The 26273-nt window shown below is 37.3% G+C and overlaps 1 protein-coding gene across 3 annotated transcripts in view; it reads left to right on the forward strand.

Moving 5' to 3' along the window:
• The window catches only part of LOC129730153 (histone acetyltransferase KAT7), a 177071-nt gene that overhangs the window by 42789 nt on the left and 108009 nt on the right, over positions 1-26273 (forward strand). The gene's annotated exons all lie outside the window — the stretch shown is intronic.

The following is a 26273-nucleotide window of genomic DNA, read 5'->3' on the forward strand; positions in this document are numbered from 1 at the left end:
GGGGAAAGTTGTTATGGAATACCGCTGAAATTGAAATTAATTGGCAGTGTCGATATTACTGCATTCTATTTTATTATATTACTCTATTTTCAGTTTGAAGTGGAAACCTTAATTATTAGGGTTTGGTTTGAATCTTGGTCTTCAGATATTGTTTTTTTTTTTTTTTTTAAGGGGGGATTTGTTAGTAGCTTAAGTATTTATGATAAATATTAGTAAATAATGAGTATGTGTGTCCAATCACAAATGGTGACTTCTCAACACTGTTAGAAATTTGTAATTTTAATTGTTAGGATTTGTTTGCTTTCGCAATTAGGACTTATCATTCGTAGGGATTTAAACCTACTTGTCAGAAAAGGGGAAGTAAACTTGGCTATAAAGAGAGCTTATCGTAGCAATTGAGGATTGCAACGATTTTTGTCGAAAATTGTTAATAATTTTATTTGACATAGCTTCTAATGGTTCAACACCAGTAAGTCTATGTAATTCGAGTGTACCAAACCAAGGAAGACGCTTCAAAATCATTTTCAGAATTTTATTCTGAATCCTTTGGAGCGTTTTCTTCCTTGTTGAACAGCAACTTGACCAGATCGGTACAGCATAAAGCATTGCTGGTCTAAAAATTTGTTTGTAAATCAAAAGTTTGTTCTTTAAACAAAGTTTAGAATTCCTGTTAATAAGAGGATATAAACATCTCGTATATTTGATGCACTTGGCTTGTATACTCTCAATGTGCTCTTTGAAAATAAGTTTTTTATCATAAATTAGTCCCAAGTACTTAACCTTGTCGGACCAACTTAAAATAACCCCATTCATCTTGACAACGTGATTATTGTTTGGCTTGAGGAAAGAAGCCCTAGGCTTATGAGGAAAAATTATCATTTGAGTTTTAGAAGCATTGGGAGAGATTTTCCACTTTTGCAAGTAGGAAGAAAAAATATCTAAACTTTTCTGCAATCGACTGCATATGACACGAAGGCTTTTTCCTTTTACGGAAATGCTCGTGTCATCGCAGAACAATGACTTTGTGCATCCTGGAGGCAAATCAGGAAGATCTGAAGTGAATATGTTGTACAGGACTGGACCCAAGACTGAACCTTGAGGTACACCTGCTCTGACAGGAAATCTATCAGATTTTGAATTCTGATAGACAACCTGCAGAGTTCGATCAGTAAGATAATTTTTTAAAATTTTGATTAGGAAAATTGGAAAATTAAAAGTTTGCAATTTCGCAATCAAACCTTTATGCCAAACACTGTCGAATGCTTTTTCTATGTCTAAAAGAGCAGCTCCAGTGGAATAACCTTCAGATTTGTTAGCTCGTATCATATTAGTAACTCTGAGCAATTGATGAGTTGTGGAATGCCCATGGCGAAATCCAAACTGTTCATTTGCAAAAATTGAATTTTCGTTGATGTGTGACATCATTCTGTTAAGAATAATTCTCTCAAACAGTTTACTTATTGAAGAAAGCAAACTGATTGGTCGATAACTTGAAACTTCAGCTGGGTTCTTATCCGGTTTTAAAATGGGAGTAATTTTTGCATTTTTCCATAATTTGGGAAAATATGCAATTTTGAAGCAGCAATTGAAAATTTTCACTAAAAATTCCATTGTGCTCTCAGGGAGATGTTTGATTAGTATATTAAAGATTCCATCGTCACCAGGTGCTTTCATATTTTTGAAATTTTTAATAATTGATTTAATCTCATTCAAGTTAGTTTCAATTATTTCTGCAGGTAAAAAATTCTGGGAAGAAATTAAATCAAATTGATGTGTGACTTCATTTTCAATTGGACTCACAAAATTCAAATTTGAGTTATGAACACTCTCAAACTGCTGAGCAAGTCTTTGAGCCTTATGTTCATTGGATACAAGAAAACGTTCACCATCTTTTAAAACTGGAATAGGCTTTGAAGGTTTCTTAAGAATCTTCGACAGCTTCCAAAATGGTTTTGAATATGGTTTCAATTTTTCAACTTTAGTCTCAAAATTTTGATTTCTCAGAAGAGTAAATCTATGTTTAATCTCTTTCTGTAAATCTTTATAAATAGTTTTAAAAACAGGGTCACGAGAACGTTGATATTGACGTACATTTTTCAAACGAATTAGAAGTTGAAGATTTTCGTCAATTATTGATGAATCAAATTTCACTTGAGCCTTTGGAACAGAATAATTCCTGGCATCAACAATTGCACATTTTAATGCTTCCAAAGCGGAATCAATATTCACTTCGTTTTGCAAATCAAGCTCATTATTGAAATTTCTCTCAATATGAGTTTTGTATCTTTCCCAATTAGCCTTGTTATAATTAAAAACAGAGCTCATAGGGTTTAAAACTGATTCATGTGATAAAGAAAAAGTTATTGGAAGATGGTCAGAATCAAAGTCAGCATGTGTGATCAAATCACTACATACATGACTTTGATCTGTTAGCACCAAATCAATTGTTGAAGGGTTTCTTACAGAAGAAAAGCATGTAGGACTATTCGGAGACAAAATAGAATAGTATCCTGAAGAACAATCATTGAATAAAATTTTGCCATTGGAATTACTTTGAGAATTATTCCATGAACGATGTTTAGCGTTAAAATCGCCGATTATGAAAAATTTCGAACGATTTCTGGTGAGTTTTTGTAAATCACCTTTAAAATAATTTTTGTGCTCGCGTGTGCATTGAAATGGTAAATATGCTGCGGCAATAAATAAAATCCCAAGTTCAGTTTGAACTTCAATTCCCAAAGTTTCAATAACTTTCGTCTCAAGATGGGGAAGAGCACGATGTTTGATTCGGCGATGAATAACAATTGCAACTCCACCGCCGGAACCCTGAATCCTATCATATCTATGAACCACGTAATTGGGATCATATTTTAATTTAATGTTAGGTTTCAAAAATGTTTCAGTAATAATTGCAATATGCACATTATTTACTGTTAAAAAATTAAAAAGCTCATTCTCATTGGCCTTCAATGAGCGAGCATTCCAATTTAATATTTTAATTGTTTTATTTAAAATCATTGCTAAATTTTAAATTAGAAACAATTTTAATAGTAAAATTTGTGCCTATTTGAATGGCTTCAAACATTGATTTTGCCTGCAACATGGCGTTCATAAGATCGAACATCGCCTGTTGCAAAAAAGAAAGTTTACCTGCCGTAATAGGCCCCAGGCAGTTGACATTAGAAAAAATATTTTCGGCAGCAATATTAGCTGGAGTAATAGGTGTACAATTATTTTCTAGCGTGTTTTGCTTACCCATATTAACGGTCATTTTCGAACTACCAACACTAGGCGGTATAATGTTCGAACTACCTGTAACCTGTGCATAAGTTAAACGGGTATGCAAAGGAGTAGGTAAACTATGCGTCACTGGTACGCTTGGAGAATTTTGTTTTGAAGTTGGTTTTAATTGAGAAATTGAATTTTGTTTACCTTGCCTTGCCTTAACAATTGCTAAACGGACTGGGCATTGATAAAAATTTGACATATGGTTGCCGTTACAATTCGCACAGCGAAAATTTTTACTCTCTTTCACAGGACATGTGTCCTTTTTGTGAGAAGAGTCTCCACAATTAAGACATTTTTGGTCCATGTTACAGAATTTGGAACCATGGCCATAACGTTGGCAAGTACGGCATTGGGTGATATGCTTTTCACCTCCGCCATACTTCCTATAAATTTCCCACTTTACACGCACATTATACAATGCATGTGCTTTTTCAAAAAATTTTAAGTTGTTAACCTCGTTGCGGTTAAAATGAATTAAATAATTAACAAGGGAAATTCCAGTTCTCTGACTGTTTTCGCCTCGTGATTTTTGTTTCATTAGAATTACTTGGGTAGGGGCTATGCCAAGTAATTCTGTTAAAGTAAGTTTGATCTCATCAACGGTTTGATCGTTGGTGAGACCTTTCAAGACAACCTTGAACGGCTTGGCGTTCTTGGTGTCATATGTAAAAAATTTGTACATCTTGTCAGTTAAATACTGAACAAGACGATCACGACCCTTTACTGAGTCGGCTAATAAGCGGCATTCACCTCTACGGCCAATTTGATAGGTAACTTTAACGTCAGAAACAAACGTTGAAAGTTCCTTTTTGAATATATTAAATTCAGAAGAAATAGTTACCACAATAGGTGGAACTTTCTCCTTTTTTGAAGATTTTATATTTTGTATAGTTTCATTATTGGTAACTTCCATTTCACCAGCTTCTTGCTCAGGCAAAATATCAAAAGGATTGTCACTACAGACACTCGATGTGTCAGAAAGAGATGCCTCTCTTTTCCTCCCCGCAGCGATGCGAGGTTTCTTTTTCCGTCCAGCCATTTCAGGTGATACGAAAAAAGTTAAAACAAATGTTAAATTTAAAAGTAGGTAGTCTTGAGAAAGACTGATGGGAAATAACTTTCAGGTAGTCTTTAAAAGACACACTGACAAAACACAAACTTTGAAGCTATAGGCAGTCAAAGACCAGTCCACAAGCAACCGAAAAAACGTCTGATCTGTAGGACAGTTCAAGACGCACACAGATATTGTTTTTCTAGCGTGTTACGCAAGGTGAAGGTACTATGTGCTATAACAACAAAACAAGAACCAGAATAATTTTTCTATAAGAGGCTAAAGACTACGGAAAAGTGCAGAGAGAGATTGATATCGGCCCCCTAAATTTACACCAGTTTCGCGTTCATTCACCTTTAAAAAGTTTAGGATCTGTTTCTACTTGCTGTCGCCTACCTCAACGGTTGTGCTTCATGGCCGTAGAGGACCACTGGAATAAACACGAGTTTTTCTTATATCAGTAATTTTGGGAATTTCTGGCGACTCAAGTGATTTCCATTGATTCTTCATTTAATTTAGGATCTGAGATTTTGAACGTTTTTTTTTGTTCAATGTTTTTTAGCTAGAATTTAGGTAATCTCCGTTCCCGGTCATTTCGGGTTTGTAACAAAGGGTTTTCAGAGAGTTTAAACTTGAGATGGGTTTCAAACATTTTTTTACAATTCTATGCGTAATTGATCCTCAATGCTTTTTGTGGCCATCTTCGCTAATAAAAAGCATTTTACAGCGATCGAAACCCTAATTCATGAATATTTATTTATTTATTTATTTACTAGCTGACCCGGCAAACTTCGTCCCACCTATTTTAGTGTTCAATTTAATAATTTAAAACATTTCAAATTCATTGATTCCTTGCGATTTGTTTATATCGTTTGAAATGTTTGGTTTTGTCGGAATGACAACATCCTCGACTTTCGGCTTTTGCTTGACTTCTTTACATCTTTTCGATTACGGACATATCCATATGTAGTAGTATTCGGTTATTTTCGGCTGTTTCCCAGAAGTTGCCATTTTACAATTCAAACTGGTGTCTGAGGTCAGTTTTTAGCTCCTTGCATCATTTTGGGTCCGGTGTTACTCATATTGGGTGGTATTTGGTCACTTCAGGCTATTTTTCAGAAACCTTATGTCGCCATCTTGCATTTCAAAATGGCATTTGGAGACAATTTTTGGCCCCTGAGCGTCATCCTGTTTTGAGAAACACCCATATTGGATGTTATTTGCTCATTTTCGGCTGTTTTTCAAAAACCGGATGTCACCATCTTCGAATTCAAAATGGTGTCTGTGGTCGATTTTAGCTTCTGTGTATCATTCTGGTTCCGAAGATACTCATATTGAATGGAAATCGGTCAGTTCTGGCCGTTTTCCAAAAGCCGTAAGTTGCCATCTTACAATTTATAATGGTGTCTGAGGTCAATTTTTCAGCTCCTTGCATCATTCTGGTTCCGGAGATACTCATATTGGATGGTATTCGGTCACTTTAGGCTGTTTCCCGGACACCGGAAGTCGCCAGCTTACAATTCAAAATGTTGTCTGAGGTTGATTTGTGGCTTCAGTACTTCAAAACAATTCCGGAAATTCCCATATTGGGTGGTATATGGTCATTTGCCGCTGTTTTTCAGAAACCGGAAGTCGCCATCTTTGATTTCAAAATGGCACGTGGAAACAATTTCTGGCCTCTGAGCGTCAATCTGGTTGAAGACACACTCAAATTGGGTGGTATTTGGTCATTCTCGGCTGTTTTCCAGACACCGGAAGTCGCCATCTTACAATGCAAAATGTTGTCTGAGGTTGATAGGTCGATTTGTGGCTTCAGTGCATCATAACAATTCCGGAAATACGCATATTGGGTGTTATTTGGTCATTTGCCGCTGTTTTTCGGAAACCGGAAGTCGCCATCCTGGATTTTAAAATGGCATTTGGGAACAATTTCTGGCCTTTGTGCGTCAATCTGGTTGAAGAAACACTCATATTGGGTGGTATTTGGTCATTCTCGGCTAAAAACTCGGGTAAAAACAGACACCGGAAGTCGCCATCTTGGATTTCGAAATGTTGTCTGAGGTCGATAGGTCGATTTGTGGCTTCAGCGCTTCATAACAATTCCGGAAATACCCATATTGGGTGGTATTTTGGTTATTTGCCGCTGTTTTTCAGAAACCGGAAGTCGCCATCTTGGATTTCGCAATGGTATTTGGAGACATGCCAGAAGAAGGAAGGGTGTCGAAACATTAGGGACATGTTTGTTACACCTAAAAACATTCACTTGCCAAATTTGGTTATATTTGCTTGATTGGTTCTCGAGCTGTGCGAAATTAGAGTTTCATTTGTATAGGACCCCTCCCTTATAGAAGAGGGAGGGGTGTCGAACCATTATGGATATATTTGTTACCCCAAAAAACATTCACCTGCAAAATTTGGTTCTATTTAGTTGGTTTGTTCTCGAGATAAGCAAAAATTTGTGTTTCATTTGTTTGGAACCCCTCCTTCACAGAAGAGGGAGGGTAGTCGAACCATTATGGACATATTTGTTACCTTTCAAAACATTCACATACCAAATTTGGTTGATTGGTTCTCGAGTTGTGCGAAATTCTTGTTTCATTTGTATGGGATCCCTCCCTTGTAGAAGTGGGAGGGGTGTCAAGCCATTATGGATATATTTGTTACCCCTAAAAACATCCTCATGCCAAATTTGGTTCCATTTGCTTGGTTAGGTTTTGAGATGAACAGAAATTTGTGTTTCATTTATATGGGACCCCACCCTTCCAAAGAGGGAGGGGTTTCAAACCATCATAGGACCCTTTTTCGGCTCCTAAAACCCCTACATACAAATTTCCACGTCGATCGGTTCGGTAGTTTCCGAGCCTATATGGATCAGACAGACAGACAGACAGACCGGACTGCATTTTTATAGGCATAGACATTTTTATTTATTCATGGGAATATCATCTGACGTAAAGTTTTAATGAAAATCAAGCGAACCATTGAAAGTGTCTACAATTAGCTATTCTATGTTTGAAAATATAACTAGGCTCACCAAACTCAAAAATATGCTCGACACTTGTGACACTTAACGCAGCACTTGTGCACAATTTCAAAGCAGGTTACATAATAACCAAAGTTTGTACGATGGTATTGGTTTATAAGAAAAGAAGAGGGCCTTAGGATGCATTGAGTTAAGGCGGTAAATTGGTAGGATCACGCCAAGGTAAATCTTTCAAGGCCAGTCGAATGAAATGTCACGGTACAGTGCTTTCCTTAGTGAGGGTCCTTGAAGGTACGCGCAATTATTGCGATGAATTCCAACTGCCTATTTGCTTTCGGAACAACGGTGTTATTAAAAAGTCAGCTTTTGGTCAAGAGTAACTCCAAAATCATTTACGTAATCGCAGCGCTTCCCCGTCGCCGATATAGTTTAAAATGATTGACATTTGAGTGTGGTGAAATGTTATCACTTCACGTTTTGCAGTACTTAGAATCAGAGAGTATACCACGTCACAAAGGTATTGCTAACGATAACAATCCTCGATGTTGCGAATCGTCAAGTAAATTTTCAAATTATCGGAGTGAATTAATCTGCAACCAATCCCAAGAGCATGAGTAACATCGTTGATGAACATAATGAAAAGAAGCGGTCCTAGGTTACTACCCTCTGGTACACCAGACTTGTTCATGAACACAGGATCGCTGCCCACCTTCAAAATTCCATTGCGCACGAATGATTCAAGCCACTTAACAAACCAAAATGAAGCACCAAGACAACTTTGTTTGTTCTTTGACAACTTTGTTCAACAGTATTTGATGATCAATTGGGTCGTAAAGTTTTAGATGGTTTTCTGATTTTTGTGTATCAGCTGAAAGAGCGTAACTTTCTGATCCAAACGATATTCTCAAAAAATGTTCATCGTTGTCCTTCGATTTTTAAATGAATAATAAATATACCGTACATGACCGCACTGTCGTTTAAGACACTTCGAACAGGTAACGTGCGAAAGTCGAGAGTGATTGCCTGGCAACCAGGCGAGGCGCACTAACGCTACTGTTGCCAAACCACTGCGAATCATATATGATGGCCGTGCCATTTGAGAAAGAAGTGGCTGCAGCCGCAGTACCGATATCGGTTCGCGCGCGAGAAAAATCATGAGGACGTGAAAAGTACCAGAGCAGAGGAACTCAACATCGAGGCGTCGATTCACTGCAGGCAAACGGTCTGATTATTGCCAGAAGCTATGTGTAAGCCCTTTGCCGTTCGTCTGTTAGGCTCACCGACTGCCTTGACTCAATGGCTGCCGATATGTGCGAGCATAGGGGAGGCCTTTTTTTCTAGCAACCTTCGATTGACAACGATTTTTTCAGGCAAAATGTGTATGGAAAATGACTCCATAAGGCAAAGATGTGAACGGTTCTGTTATTGTGCAGTTTAGCTACGGAGTTTTTCCGTATATATGCTACAACAGCTTCCCCTACATATCTGCGGCCAATATGGGTTGATGGTTGGTTCTGCAGCGTTTGTACCATGGTTGAGTTATAGCAAACAATTCGAAGACGAGCCTGACTCGAATCCAACGCGGTCATTGACTGTTGCTGTTACCGGCATCATTATTAGCCACTGTGCTAGTCAATCACAATCGGCATCAGACAGTTCGCTTGTGCCTGCCAGAAGTTGTTTGCACTGCTGGCAACAGGGAATTTCAAATTTACCCTGCCTCCGCTGCTGGCTCTCCGATTTAACGGGAAATTAAAAAAAAAATCCGCAGCCGGTAGGTTTTATTGGACCTCTATACCTATCTGTTGCTCGTTTTGTTTTAGTTTTCGCAAACGTGCGGATGCAAAGCGTCTGAATTACAGAGTCCAGGTTTGCTTAATGAGCTGAGACCGTTTAAAGTGGGCAGAATTGTGGCTACGAGCAGCGCTGTTGTGCTGCCAGAGTCGCTCGATAGTGGGCTTTAAATGTTTGAACAAATATGCTTCACGTACCGAAATGGAAAATTGCAGTATTTACTGACTGCTCCAGGGGAGCACGCTTTTAGTTTAGCTGGGGCAAATACTGCAGACAGTACTATAGGGAACTCTGAAAGATGTTGTAGCATTCTGTATTTCTTTCATGTTTGCTTATTATCTTTCGATTATACAAAGTCAAAATTTTCGTGAAGTTACATTTACTAAAAACAAAAAGAGTTCTTGTGTAAGTGAATAACTGCGAACTTCTGATTTATGATCCCACTTTAGTTGGGAAGCAGCGAAAGACAGGTCTTTCTACCGGATTTATATGTGAGAAGATCACATTTTTCTGTATAGAGCAAAATCATTTCAAATCGCCTGGAAATACGCGAAAATTTAATCGACCATTTTTGATTTGAATGAAACTTTGCACACGTATTTGGCTTAGCAAACTGAGCATTTTTCACAGGTGGAGAGATTTTTTACACCCATGAGTTACATTCTAAAAGGGCGTATGCCTTTTGGCATTGGTTTTATTCGAAGCATTGTAGCCCAGAAACCGTTGGTTGTATAGAAAAACTGCCTGAAAATGAGTTGTAGCGAATCGAAAATGCATCATAAAAAAAATATACACTGTACAAAAAAAAATTTTTTTGACCAAAAAAAATTAAAAATAAACATTAAATTTCAATTTAAAAAAAAGAGTTGATTTTTTTTTATTTTTTTTTAAGAAACTTGACGTTAACACGCAACTTTAAAAAAAAGTCCAGGATGGAGAAATGAAAAATATTTTTTTATGGAAGTTTATTTTTTTTATGAAAATTCTAATTCAAACATTTTTCAAAATATTTGAATTCTGATGATTTTAAAAGATGCAGAGAGTCATTTTGAATCAAAAAGCTCTTGGTAGTAAACATTCTAAAGGCATTGGTTTTCGAGTTATTTTTAATTTAAGCTTGAAAAATTATAATTATTTAGGAAAATACACGTTTTTCTTAATTTGTCCATGGTTCTCCAGCAAAAACCATACGTTCATTGGAATGCTTGATCAAAAATATACAATTCATTTTTTGACAACAAAACGATTAAGCGAACGGTTCTCAAGAAAAGAGTTAAATGTTCTAAGTGATATACTGCCGGTAACCGCAAGTCAGTCCCATCTGTAAAAATGTTAAAACGAGAAAACAGCTTCGAAAGATATTTCATTCACGCTCAGTTATCACTTATTTAAGATGAATTATTTTGACAATATTCATGCTAAAATATAGTTTGCATACTAGCCTGCACTAATTACGTTGTAAAAACCATTGATATAATTGATTTTATGATAAAAACCTTGAGTGTGACTGACTTGCCGTTACATTCTACACCGAAGAGAAAAGTAACCGCAAATCAGTCACATTGCCGTGTTGAAACTATAGTGCGTGTTGACGTGTTGTTATTCGTTGCCGTGGAAAACTGTCAATCCTTCGCTGTCTGAAATCGGAACAAAAGAGTGATACTTTTGTGTGGCTGCTATTATTATAGATTTTTTGAAAATATTGCACCATTCTGTTACTCCTTGTTCATATGTTTCATATGAGACCCAACTAAATGACATTTTTGATGAATTTTTATTACTTTTCTGATTAGACCAATCATACAATTCTTTTGCGCTTGTAATGGGATGTTCATGTTCTTTAGCTAAATTTGCATTTCCTGTCATTCGTTTTAATATGCCACCAATTGCATCGCATGGGCCTTTACCATGAGAAGTCGCAAAAAAATGCCACTCTGTATCGACGTTATATTTTGTTTTGAATTTGCAAAGACTTGCGAAGTTTTTTCTATATTTATTTTGTGAGGCAGCTCCATCAGACATTAACCCGTAAAGACCCGGGACGGAACTTGTTTTTTGAAAATGCTCGTTCTCAGCACTGGAACGGCCGATTTGGAAGAAGCTGGACTTTTATTCAAGGGGAATAGAGTTCGTGAGACGCAAATATGTCTGTGTTTTACCTTTGTTATTACCTTTGTTATACTAAACAAAGGTTATAAAATCGGTCGAAAAACGCAAAATAGATCCATGATCCGGAGGGCCGAATCGTATATACCATCTGACTCAGCTCGACGAACTGAGCAATGTCTGTTCGTGTGTATGTGTGTGTGTGTGTGTGTGTGTGTGTGTGTGTGTGTGTGTGTGTGTGTGTGTGTGTGTGTGTGTGTGTGTGTGTGTGTGTGTGTGTGTGTGTGTGTGTGTGTGTGTGTGTGTGTGTGTGTGTGTGTGTGTGTGTGTGTGTGTGGGTGTGTGTGTGTGTATGTATGTTGTCTGTATGTATGTGCCGCAAAATACTAACGCACCTTTCTCTTAGATTTTAAAATATTGATCAAAGAGTATTTTTTATATGAGACATTTAACTTTTAAGGCAAAATTAATGGCACGGAGAGCCATGTGTTGTATACCAATTTACTCAGATCGACGAATTGAACAATTTATGTATGTTTGTGTATGTGTGCCTGTACGTATGTATGTTTAAATATGTTGTTTATATGTGAAGTATATTAAAATCGACCCAAAAAAGAAAAATAACAAAAAAACACTCTTTTTACAGAACGCTTATTCCGATTTTGATGTTCGCATGCTAAAATGAAAGCCCCAGAGATCTTTGAAAATCATACTGAGTGCGATCTTTTATTGGTTGTTTGATCTGTAGAGTTTTGACCAAAGTATATTTTAGACATGGGATATTTTACTTTCTGTATAATTTTTCTCTCTCACTGCTCTATCTTCTTCTCTATTCCTCTTTTTTTCGTATCGCTATTTATTTTTCAAAGGAAACCAACAATCATCGACAAATTTTCATAATCTTTACACTCTTCGTAGTGCGTCTTAACTGGTGTAAATAAATTACCCTTTAGTTTTTTCTTGAAAATTTGAACCAGATTTAAGAAGAAACTGCAATGCTTACTTAGCTCCTTATCTTCCAAAGCTTCCGTGCTCACTTCTTATAAAATATATACTAAATTGTACGTTGAACCTAGATTTGCGAAGAGTAAGAAACATTTACAGCTTTTGGGAGCCAAGCATTGTAGTAAAATCTGATCCCACAGTGTGCAAAAGTAAAACAATAGCGATGCAGATATTTTGAAAAGCTTTACCAAAGATGTATAGACCTATTTACGTACGAATGTGTCAGTGCCACCCGTTGAGAAAAACACAAATAAATCGCTGTTTTTTTGCAATGCTACGTTTTGAACAGCTGGAAAATTATTCAGTTGAACATTTATTTTATGTTTTAAATTTGTGACCAGGAATCTAAAGTAGTCGATGAACGTAATCGGCAAAATAAGGAAAAAGTGTTGAAGCAACTCTACATGGCTCTACACGTTTACTAGTGTGCGCAGGTAAAAAGTCACTTATCTCTATGAATGATACAATATGCTCATGTAAGATATAAATATTGCTTTCTAATTTAAGACTAAGTGCAAACAGAGTATCCATGTTATCCACTTCTCGTTTTCGCAGCAAGATTTAAAAAGTCTTTATTCCGGATTTTTTCATACAGCCTAGGCCTTCGAAAAGAATAATGTTCTCGCCTACACTCTGAAAATCCAAAATTCTCAAAGATCGTGGAGAGCCTTCATTTTCAGATAATGCATATGAGATAGAATTAAATTGACAACTTTCATCAATAGCTATATTTTTTCCTGTATAATTCTGAACTATATTTCGAGAGCAGGTTTGTAGAAGTTTGTTTCATTTGGTAAAAAAACTTGATGCTGATTCATAAATCTAGGCTCTGCGATTTCTGAAAATAAAGCGAATAAGCAGAACCGCAATAAACTAACATAAAGACTGGAACGCGCAAAAATTGGTCGACATCAAATTGGTGTATTTCTGTTAAAAATGCATTTAAAAACCATGAAATGTTGAATTTGAAAGTTGAGTGTGTATACAATGGTTGCTAAATTGAGTTTTCACCGGTTGCTCTCTAGTTTTCAAAATGGCGTCCAAGCAAGAGGAATAGCGTGTCAAAATTTTGCTCGCGCAGCAAGAGAATTCGACGTTCTCGCACCTCAAATTGACAAAATTGCTGGATGTGGCCAAATCAACCGTAACATATATTTTAAAAGTGTTCGGGGAGCGTCTGTGGACCGCCAGGAAGCCTGGAAACGGCGGCAATCGTAATTCAGACGTGGCAGCGACGATGAAGAAGGTGGCAGCGAATTATATGCGGAATCCTAACCTTTCAATCAGGTACTTCACTGGCAAGCTCATTGTCTCCCATTTTTATGTGCAGCGGGCCAAGAAACGATCCGGTTTGTCGATGTTGGTGCACGGTGACAGACGGTGAAGGTGGTGAACCCAGATTTCGAACAAAACACCTCGGCAAAGTGGTGGTCCGTAAAACTGTAATCTGCTTACAAAGTTCGACCGTGGGTGACGAAACTTATGTAGAGGTTGATTTCCAGCAGCTTCCGGGACAGGAATTTTATACCGTACCAGGAAAAGGGAAGGTGGCCTACATTTTCGAAACCATCAAACTATCGAAGTTCTCGAAAAAATACCTCTTCTGGCAGGCCATATGCACGTGTGGTCTAAAAAGCGGTATCTCCATCACTACGAAATCGTCAATCAAGAAATCTACGTCCAGGAGTTCCTGGAAAATCGGCTGCTACCATTCCTAGAGCAACGTGGTTGTGGTACCTTAAGACCACAACCCTCCTAATAACCCAGATTTCCGCCCTATCGAGCAGTATTGAGACTTGGTCAAACGGAATATCAAAAAAAAAAACTTATAAATCCATCGAAAACGAGCAGCAGAATAAATCTATCTGGCGTTTGGCGACGAATAAGGTCGATAAGACCACTGTACAAAATTTAATGAAAGGGGTTAAGCGGAAGGCACGGCAGTTTGGATTTGGTAAAGCAAAATAATAAACGAACATTTTTTCCTTTAAATATGTGAGTTGAACTACCAAAATAAAAATAGGAAGATTTTTGTATTACGAATTTTGACTGAAAGAAACGATTTTTTTGTCGACCAATTTTTGCGCGTTCCAGTCTTTACATGCTTGCTGTTCTAGTGTGAAATCAGCATCTATTACTGTTTCCCCACGTTCGATTATCTAAAAAAAATTTAATTGCTTCTAGCCAGCATTTAAAAATTGGTTTGTGATCGAAAAAATAAGACTCATGTACTCCAGTGATAACATTCATATTATTTGCGAAAGCCATGTCAAGCTTTAATTCAATGATCGTCTTTGGTTAACGTTCTGAAAACTATTTTTTAAATTCATTTCATTCATTATTGAAATTGGACTTACGTTGGTATACGATTTGTAATTGGCTGGCCTAATATGTATAAAGTAATAGTTAGTAAAACAAAGGTTTCTGCACCAATAGGTGGATTAATTCAGGTTTTTTTTTTCAAATTTTTCAAACAAATTAAGCAAACATTGGGATTTCTCATACGTATCAATTGCTCCATGTATCAAATCATGTCAGGTGGATGAAATATGGTATGTAAGAGTGAATTTTGGAGTTTCTAAATTATTTCAGTACAAAATCACAAAACTACGTATTTTCATGAAAATTAAAACACGAACATCGTTCTTCAAATTTTAAGCTCTACATTTTTGAAGTAAGGTCTCCTGAATCAATATGCGATAAAATGTTTATTCTAGCATTCAAATATTTTGAGAAAAACGAGTTTAAATTCACTAAAGTACGAGTTCTTATGAAAACTTGATTTTCTCCAAATCTGTGCATGCTAGAAAAAATCTTTCACCATCTTTGGATTCAGGAGACGTCACTTTTAAATTATAGAGATTGAAAATTGAAGAGCTAAGTTGAAACCTACCATGGGAGACTGGGAAAATCAGGTTTCCATGAAAATACGTACTTTGGTGAATTTAAACTGGTTTTTCTCAAAATTTTTGCATGCTAAAATAATCTTTTCATCGCGTATGGATTCAGGAGATCTTACCGCAAGAATGTAGCGCTTAAAATTTGAAGAACGGTTTTGTTGTTTGATTTTTTATAAAAATACGTAGTTTTGTGGATTTGTACTGAAATAATTTGGAAACTCCAAAATTAACTCTCACATACCATATTTCATCCACCTGACATGATTTGATACATGGAGCAATTGATACATATGAAAATTCCCAATGTTTGCTCAATCTGTTCGAAAAATTTGAAAAAAAAACACAGACATATTTGCGTCACACAAAAACGGGGAGGGGTCCAGAGGGGTGGCACCTTTACCAAAACTTAGAGCAACTATTCCCCTTGAATAAAATTCCAAGTTTTCCCAAATCGGCCGTTCCAGTGCTGAGAACGAGCATTTTCAAAAAACAAGTTTCGTCCCGGGTCTTCACGGGTTAATATCGCTCTTTTCAACTCTATTGTTGTTTTCAAAAAACTCATTAATTTGGCAATGAACACCTGAACCGCAACAGTATCATGATGGAGTACTTCCAATATTATGATGAAGCTGATATTCTTAAGTGTTCCAGATTCTGAATAGTAAACAACGAAGGGATGAATGGTGGCTTGACTATCATTCCAATAACTACACGAATCACAAATTGATAAAGACGTATTAAAATGAGTTTGACTGTTCAATATTTTTAATTTTGCAATAACGTTTTCGTTTAATTTGCGTAAGCTTGATGAGCACCGATTATCAGGAAAGGGTTTACAGCATTGGGGCTTGGTGTATTTCATTTTCACTTTATTCATCTTCACAAAATGCAAACTGTTACTAACACAACTGGAGTAGTGCAATTGTATTTATATACGAAAACAGGTATTACAGGTAACCCAGTAGTTATTGGTTGCGTACTTTACAAACAGTTATTATTAGTAAACAAGTAGGTAGTGTTGCACGACAAACATATTTTTTTATAAAACATTCGGCAAGGGGGAACGTGTAGGTAGGCTAAGGTTTAGCGCTTGAGTTATTTATCCAATCGTTTTGTTGTTAAAAAATGAATTGTATATTTTTGATCAAGCATTCCGATGAACGTATGGTTTTTGCTGGAGAACCATGGACAAATTGAGAAAAACGTGTATTTTCCGAAATATCAATAATTTTTCGAGCTTAATTTAAAAATAACTCGAAAACCGATGCCTTTAGAATGTTTACTACCAAGAGCTTTTTGATTCAAAATGAATCTCTGCGTCTTTTAAAATCATCAGAACACAAATATTTTGAAAAATGTTTAAATTAGAATTTTAATAAAAAAATTAATCTACCCTAAAAAAACTGAATTAATCCACCTAGTGGTGCAGAAACCTTTGTTTTACTAACTATTACTTTATACATATTTGGCCAGACAAATCGTATACCATCATGAGTCCAACTTCAATAATGAATGAAATGAATTTAAAAGATAGTTTTCAGAGAGTTAACCATAGACGATCATTGAATTAAAGTTTGACGTTTTTCCAAATAATATGAATGTTATCACTGGAGTACATGAGTCTTATTTTTTCGATCACAAACCAATTTTTTAATGCTGGCTAGAAGTAATTGAATTTTTTTGAGATAATCGAACGTTGGGAAACAGTAATAGATAACAATGATGCTGATTTCACACTAGTACAGCAAACATGTATGTTAGTTTAATGCGGTTCAACTTATTCGCTTTATTTTCAGAAATCGCTGGACCTAGATTTATGAATCAGCATCAAATTTTTTTCTACGAATTGCAGCAAACTTCTACAAACCTGCTCTCGAAATATAGTTTAGAATTATACAAGAAAAAATATAACTATTGATGAAAGTTGTCAATTTAATTCTATTTCAAATGCATTATCTGAAAATGAAGGTTCTCCACGATCTTCGAGAATTTTGGATTTTCAGAGTGTAGACGAGAACATTATTGTTTTCGAAGGCCTAGGCTGTGTGAAAAAATCCGAAATAAAGACTTTTTAAATCTTGCTGCGATAACGAGAAGTGGAATAATATGGATACTCTGTTTGCACTTAGTCTCAAATTAGGAAGCAATATTTATATCTTACACGAGCATATTGTATCATTCATAAAGAAAAGTGACTTTTCACCTGCGCCCACTAGTAAACGTGTAAAATTTTCCAGCTGTTCAAAACGTAGCATTGCAAACAAAACAGCGATTTATTTGTATTTTGCTCAACGGGTGGCACTAACACATTCGTACGTAAATAGGTCTATACATCTTTGGTGAAGCTTTTCAAAATATCTGCATCGCTAATTGTTTAACATGTGCACACTGTTGGATCAGATTTTGCTACAATGCTTGGCTGTAAATGTTTCTTACTCTTTGCAAATCTAGGTTCAACGTACAATTTAGTATATATTTTATAAGAAGTGAGCACGGAAGCTTCGGAAAAAAGGAGCTAAGTAAGCATTGCAGTTCCCGATCAGAAAGAAGAAACAAATATGTAACAGAAGTTGTTGGTTTGTTACGGGAAAAACCTTACAGGCTGGGTTTTCAATTTGGTCCCGTTAGGTGTTAAAATAACAGAAATTATAACAAAAATGATTCTACTAGTATCAAACACATATAAAAATTTGTTACTAATATATCAGCTTTCTAACAAAATAAGATAGTATATAGAACAATATAATAACAAGCATTGTTAGAAACAACAGTTTTTGATAAAAACGAAAAATTAGTTAGACTTGTTTCAGAACTACTTCATTTCACGTTTTGTTATTATAACTCATCCAGATTCAATTTTGTTATCAAAATTTTATGGAAAAATACAAAATTGTATCAAAATATGTTATTTGAATCTCACGTTGATAGAATTTTGTAATTTTTTGGTTATGCTCTTCTGATCGGGTTTCCTCAAAAGTCTGGTTCAAATTTTCAAGAAAAAGCTAAAGGGTAATATTTTTATACCAGTTAAGACGCACTACGAAGAGTGTAAAGATTATGAAAAGTTGTCCATTATTGTTGATTTCCTTTGAGAAATATATAGCGATACGAAAAAAGAGGGATAGAGAAGAAGGAAGAGCAGTGAGAGAGAAAAATTATCTAGAAAGTAAAACATCCCATGTCTAAAATATACTTTGGTCAAAACTCTACAGTTCAAGCAACCAATAAAAAATCGCACTCAGTATGATTTTCAAAGATCTCTGGGGCTTTCATTTTAGCATGCGAACATCAAAATCGGAATAAGCGTTCTGAAAAATTAGTGTTTTTTTTTGTTATTTTTCTTTTTTGGGTCGATTTTGATATACTACACATATAAACAACATATTTACACATACATACGTACAGGCACACATACACAAACATACATAAATTGTTCAATTCGTCGATCTGAGTAAATTGGTATACAACACATGGCTCTCCGTGCCATTAATTTTGCCTGAAAAGTTAAATGTCTCATATAAAAAATTCTGTATGAAAGGTGCGTTAGTATTTTGCGGCACATACATACAGACAACATACATACACACACACACATACACACACATACACACGAACAGACATTGCTCAGTTCGTCGAGCTGAGTCGAATAGTATATACGGTTCGGCCCTCCGGATCATGGATCTATTTTGCGTTTTTCGACCGATTTTATAACCTTTGTTTAGTATAACAAAGGTAATAGTATAACAAAGGTAAAAACGTCAAGTTTCTTTAAAAAAAAAAATAAAAAAAAATTCAACTCTTTTTTTTTAATTGAAATTTAACGTTTATTTTTATTTCTTTTGGTCAAACAAATGTTTTTTTGTACAATGTAAATTTTTTTATGATGCATTTTTAATTCCCTACAACTCATTCTCAGACAGTTTTTCTATACAACCAACGCCCTTTTAGAATGTAACTCATGGGTGTAAAAAATCTCTCCACCTGTGAAAAATGCTCAGTTTGCCAAGCCAAATACGTGTGCAAAGTTTCATTCAAATCAAAAATGGTCGATATTCGACCATAGGCCATTTGGCGCGATCTTGCTCTATAGAAGATAAAATTAGTAAAACAAACTTATAGTCATGTGCGTGCAGCCAACATTTAATATCCTTGGACGATGTTACTGTAATTTCGAACACTTAATTAACTAACTGTCTCCCACAAACATATTAATAGTTGATGTAGGTCATACACAATCGTTATCTCCAGAAAACAGGTGCTAATTACGGGAGTCACTTCACGGTGAAATATATTTCACTCTCACGCTCACTTAACTTTTTTAGACCTATTCCCGATTTCACCTCATGTGAGGTGACACAAATCACCTCCGTGGAGTGAAATTGACAGTGAAGTGAAATTGAGAATAGGACAAGTGAAATGAGATTGTTTCCCAGCTCAAAAATGTCTAAGTCCCAGAAAGTAGTCTTTTCCCGTTTTTTTAGATAACACCAGATCTTGACGTGTTCTGCATTTCTGAGACAATCGGAATCAAAGAAATGTTTTTTTCGGTATCGAAAATTTCCTGAACAGTTTGCATTTTTTGCATCGGGCAAAAAAATGAAAAATTGACCACTTTAAGGCACGGATCAAACTCTGATTCGCTTCGTTACTGAAGAATAAATCAAATATTTAGTATTAGATCACCAATCAATCAACTTTAAGACTTATGGCAGCTTCGTGGAATCATTTCACCGTTCAAAATGGTCGTGGAATAATTCCACGCGAAACGTCGCTTTTTCCGTTCGCACTTCACTGATATGACACGCATAATAACCCAGATTCCACGGCAGATGTCACTTCGCGACGTTTTTCTCACTTACGTGAGTCCCGTAAGGCCGATACAAATATCATTTTCATTTTATGTCACCCCCCCCCCCCCCCCCTTCAAAAATGTTGAAAATTTGAAGGGAAAGAAAAAAAAAGTTCATATCGTTTTGTTATTATTATTGACTTTTCGACAGCGTATATGCTTAATTCAGCAACAAACAAGTCCAGTTACAAAAACGGTCTCTCAAAGAGCGTTCAAAGCGTTCCTACGCTGACATGCTGAAGAAGACCGTTACCACTTCTCCCGTTACTTCGAACCCCTTCGATCTGTTGTCCTCTGATGAAACCGATTCTGACGATTCACCAGCGGGAGCATCTTACGCCAATCCTGGGGAGTCTAGAAAGAGGAAAAAAATTTCCTCTCCTAAACTTCCCAGAAAAGGTCCTAAGATTTCTCAAAGTGAAATGAAAGTTACAAACAAACCAAACAGTGCTGCGGAAAAACCGAAGCAAACTCCTCCTGGGCTGGCAAATTTAAAGTCCCAGAAGGAGTTCCCAGCACTGCCAGGAACATCTAAAACCCCAGTTGTTCCTTTTACACTCCCAGTTGATGAAACAAACTCTGGATTAGTGAAATTTTCTGACATTGTGGACTGGATTTTTGAAACTTTCAATGTACCCGATCCAATTAAAATTTTTCTTACAGCATTCCTCCCAACAGTTAGATCATTTTTGAAGCAGTTGACTGCCCAATGGCCTCTCCTTGCAGCGATTGTATCCTTCGATGCCTAATTCAACTGCGTATATGAAGGATTCTATCTCTGTCTTACAGTGGAATTGTAGAAGTATTTTACCAAAAATTGATTCGTTTAAAGTTTTGATAAATAAAAACAAATGCGATGCATTTTCCCTTTGTGAAACTTGGCTTACTTCAAATATTGATCTCAACTTCCATGATTTTAATATTATTCGCCTTGATCGAGACACCCCATATGGAGGAGTACTTTTAGGGATTAAAAAGTGCTATTCTTTCTATCGTATTAACCTCCCCTCGATTCCAGGCATCGAAGTTGTCGCATGTCAAATGACAATACAAGGTAAAGAGCTTTGTATTGCCTCAATATATATTCCCCCCAGAGCACAGGTTGGGCAACGGCTGCTCTTTGATTTAATAGAACTTCTTCCCTCGCCACGTTTGATTTTGGGAGACTTCAACTCTCATGGCGTGGCTTGGGGTTCCCCATACAATGATAACCGCTCCTCTTTAATCTATAACCTTTGCGATGACTTCGACATGACTATTTTAAACAACGGTGAAATGACACGTATCCCGAAACCTCCAGCGCGCCCAAGCGCTTTGGATCTATCCTTATGTTCGACGTCGCTACGGTTGGATTGCACATGGAAGGTAATCCTCGATCCTCACGGTAGCGACCATCTGCCTATTCTTATTTCAATTACTAACGGGTCAACTCGCATGCGACCAATTGACATTCCGTATGACCTCACACGAAATGTCGATTGGAAGTTATACGAGGAAATGATTTCAAAAGCGGTCGAGTCGATTCAACATCATTCACCACTTGAAGAATACAACCTCCTCGCGGGCTTGATTCTCGACGCCGCGTTGCAAGCCCAAACGAAGAAATATCCCGGCGTAACGATCAAAGAACGGCCTCCCACTCCGTGGTGGGACCAAGAGTGCTCCGATGTCTACACGCAAAGATCCGACGCGTTTAAGGCCTACCAGACGGGAGGTATACCTGGCGACTATTTACGGTATTCGGAGCTTGATACCAAGCTTAAAAGCTTGGCTAAAGCAAAGAAACGTGGATATTGGCGTCGGTTCGTGAACGAGACGTCGAGGGAGACATCGATGAGCACTCTTTGGAACACAGCCCGAAGAATGCGGAATCGCGTAACGGTCAACGAAAGCGAGGAGTCTTCAAGTAGGTGGATATTTGATTTTGCCAGGAAAGTATGTCCGGACTCTGTTCCTGCGCAAAATATTGTTCGCGATGCGTCTCCGGGCCACGACGCGATAGAATCACCTTTTACGATGGCAGAATTTTCAGTTGCCCTCCTGTCCTGTAACAATAACGCGCCTGGATTAGATAGAATCAAATTCAACTTGTTGAAGAATCTACCCGGCAATGCCAAGAGGCGCTTGTTGAACTTGTTCAATAAGTTCCTGGAGCAAAACATTGTACCGCAGGATTGGAGGCAAGTGAAGGTGATCGCCATCCAAAAACCAGGGAAACCAGCTTCTAATCACAACTCTTATAGGCCGATTGCAATGCTATCCTGTATCCGGAAATTGATGGAAAAAATGATACTCCGTCGTTTAGACCACTGGGTCGAATCAAATGGTCTACTATCAGAAACTCAATTTGGCTTCCGCCGTGCCAAAGGGACGAATGATTGTCTTGCGTTGCTTTCAACAGATATTCAGCTGGCGTATGCTCGTAAAGAACAAATGGCGTCTGCGTTCTTGGACATTAAGGGGGCTTTTGATTCCGTTTCTATTGACATTCTTTCGGGTAAACTTCACCGACAAGGATTTTCTCCAATTTTGAACAATTTTTTGCACAATTTGTTGTCCGAAAAGCACATGCATTTTACGCATGGCGATTTGGCAACTTTTCGCATTAGCTACATGGGTCTTCCCCAGGGCTCATGCTTAAGCCCCCTTCTTTACAACTTTTATGTAAATGACATCGACGAATGTCTGGCAAATTCATGCACGATAAGACAACTTGCAGACGACAGTGTAATCTCTGTTACAGGAGCCAAAGCTGCCGATTTGCAAGGACCATTGCAAGATACCTTGGACAATTTGTCTGCTTGGGCTTTACAGCTAGGTATCGAATTCTCTCCGGAGAAGACTGAGATAGTAGTTTTTTCTAGGAAGCATGAACCTGCTCAGCTCCAAACACAATTAATGGGTAAAACGATTTCTCAGGTTTTGGTACACAAATATCTTGGTGTCTGGTTCGACTCTAAAGGCACCTGGGGTTGTCACGTGAGGTATCTGATGAAAAAATGTCAACAAAGAGTGAATTTTCTTCGTACAATAACCGGACAATGGTGGGGAGCCCATCCAGGAGACCTTATAAGGCTTTACCAAACAACGATATTGTCTGTTATTGAATACGGGTGTTTCTGCTTCCGCTCCGCAGCAAACACACATTTGATCAAACTGGAGCGAATACAATATCGTTGTTTGCGTATCGCCTTAGGTTGCATGCAGTCGACCCATACGATGAGTTTGGAGGTTTTAGCTGGAGTACTACCATTGAAAAACCGCTTCTGGAGCCTGTCTTCTCGTATTCTAATCAAATGTGAGGTCTTGAACCGTCCCGTGATTGAAAATTTTGAAAGGTTAATCGAACTTCATTCTCAAACCCGTTTTATGACATTGTATTTCAATCACATGTCCCAAAATATTAACCCTTCTTCGAATATTCCAAATCGTGTCGACTTATCAAATACTTCTGATTCTACTGTGTTTTTCGATACATCCATGATAGAAGAAACTCGTGGAATCCCGGATCATTTACGCGTGCAGCAGATCCCTAAAATTTTTTCCAATAAATATCGAAACATCAACTGCGACAATATGTACTACACTGACGGATCACTTCTTGATGGGTCCACTGGCTTCGGTATCTTCAATAACAATTTAACCGTCTCCCATAAGCTCGATAATCCTGCTTCTGTTTACGTCGCAGAATTAGCTGCAATTCAGTACACCCTAGGGATTATCGAAAAAATGCCCACGGACCATTATTTCATCTTTACGGACAGTCTCAGTTCCATTGAGGCTCTCCGATCGATGAAAGATGTTAAGCACTCTCCGTATTTCCTGGGGAAAATACGGGAACATCTGAGTGCTTTATCCGAAAAATCTACTCAGATTACCTTAGCGTGGGTCCCTTCTCACTGCTCGATACCGGGTAATGAGAAAGCGGACTCTTTGGCTAAGGTGGGCGCAACAAACGGTGATATTTATGAAAGACCAATTGCCTTTAATGAATTTTTCGCACTTGTACGTCAGAATACGATCATCAGTTGGCAAAATGCTTGGACCAGAGGGGAATTGGGAAGGTGGTTACATTCCATAATCCCCAAAGTATCGACGAACCCGTGGTTCAAGGGGTTGGATGTAGGTCGGGATTTCATTTGCGTGATGTCCCGGCTTATGTCCAATCACTATAGATTTGACGCGCTCCTCCGTCGTGTTGGGCTCGGGGAAAGTGGTATCTGTGCCTGTGGTGAAGGTTATCACGACATAGAGCATGTGGTTTGGTCATGCCCTGTACACCGTGACGCCAGGTCTAAATTAATAGCTTCCCTGCAGGCCGAGGGTAGACAGCCGGCTGTTCCTGTTCGTGATGTCTTGGCGAGCCGTGACCTATCCTACATGTCCCTTATATACGTTTTCCTGAAATCCATCCACGCCCCAGTCTAGTCCCGTACCCCTCCGTCTACACCCAACAAAACGACAAGAACACGTTTGAACCTTAAGCACAAAACCAGCAACCAGACCCCGCACAATAGAACCAGGACCCAAGGACTACGAGCCTCTGTCCCAACTCACGACATCGTGGCTCAGCAGAACGAATCCATACATGCCATTCGACGATTATCAGACGACCATTGAACAACAAAACACTGATTGGAAATCCCATGCTAGTTTTAAGTTAGACTTAATTTCAGCTCGTAGTCGGCAGCGAGGATAAAAAATTTGCTTTAGTTTTTAAGTCATCAGATATAATTGGCGCCGTTAAACATTAAATTGTATTTGTGCCGTGTCAAATAAATGTTATGTGAAGAAAAAAAAAAAAAGTCCAGTTACAGTGAAAATGTCATCAAAAGACAAGCCAAATGATTAATAACGATAATAATGTGGTATTTTTAAACACACTTTTGCATACAAGTTACAAACGTCGTAACCTGCACACAATTTTGTATGAAAGCTATTCCTTTTTTTTCTTCTCAGTGTTATTTATTTTTTGCCCTCCTCTTAGCTAACTTTGATAACCGTGGACATAAAAACTTTTCAAAATTTGTATCAGCCTAATAGGATTTTGTTCACTTCACTCTGATTTCACCGTGAAGTGACTCCCGTAATAAGCACCACTATCTCTAGATCTTGCAGTCTCCTCGTCACTCTAATATAACATCATTTATATCTTGCTCAGGTCACTTTGCCTCCAGCATCGCTTGCATGATATGGAGATGGTTTAATAATTTCCCAAAATCTACCCTGGACATTGAAGCAGAATTAACGATAAAAGAAATGTAATATTAAGGTTCATAGGTATGGCCGCCATTGTCACGTTTTCGTCGCAACCTTTTTGCAACAATTGGGGAAAAATGTAATAAATATAATTAAAATTCAATTTATTCGTACAAGTACTCGCAGAACGTTTGTTTCCCGACATTGTAGCAGCACCTTTTGTATGCAGCTCGGCCAATAGGATGTTCGTACAGGTCAATTTCGAAGGAGAATATCGCCAGCGTCACGCAAGAGCATCGAATATACTTGCAGTAGCCGTTTTCGTTAATGCATGTCTGCATTAAAAGATAACAGCCCATTCACTTCTGTATATGTTTTCCTATCAAGCCAGGTGAGCATTTGGCTTCAATCCAAAAGCCAAATGGGAGTATGGGGTATTCTTCATTATTATCTCGTGATAGGTTAGCCTGGGATTTGGAACTTACTATTCGCCCTTTTGATCGCGGAGACTTTGGTAGACATTAACCGGATAATGCTTTTGTTACAAATTCGAACACTACAAGATAATCAGAAATTGATTACTATTCTTATCCATATTCTCATTCTCATTGCATTTTTATCATTTTTTTCGCATGGAATTAAATATTGAGTGAGGCAATGCTTCTATATAATTCTATTACAAAAATTAAATGAACTTTTTTGGAAAATGAGATGGAAAAAATTAAATGGAATTGTTTTGTCATTTCCATTCGCATTTCCATTCTCATTCTTCCCTCACTGGCATTCTCATTTCTTTTCATTCTGATTCTTATTTCCATTTTCATTTTCATTTTCGTTCTTATTCTCATTCTCATTTCCATTCACATTATCATTCTCATTCACCTTCTTATTCTCATTCACATTCTGTTTTTTCTTATTCTCATTCTTATTGTTATTTTCATTGTCATTTTCATTTCTATTCCTATTCTCATTCGCATTATCAACCCCATTCTCACTCTCATTTCCATTTCTATTCCCAGTCCCATTTTCGTTCTAATCGTTCTCATTCCCATTCTCATTTTTATTCTCAATTTCATTCTCATTCTCATTTTAATTTTT

The sequence above is a fragment of the Wyeomyia smithii genome, chromosome 3, assembly GCF_029784165.1.
Source record: "Wyeomyia smithii strain HCP4-BCI-WySm-NY-G18 chromosome 3, ASM2978416v1, whole genome shotgun sequence".
Lineage (NCBI taxonomy): Eukaryota > Metazoa > Arthropoda > Insecta > Diptera > Culicidae > Wyeomyia > Wyeomyia smithii.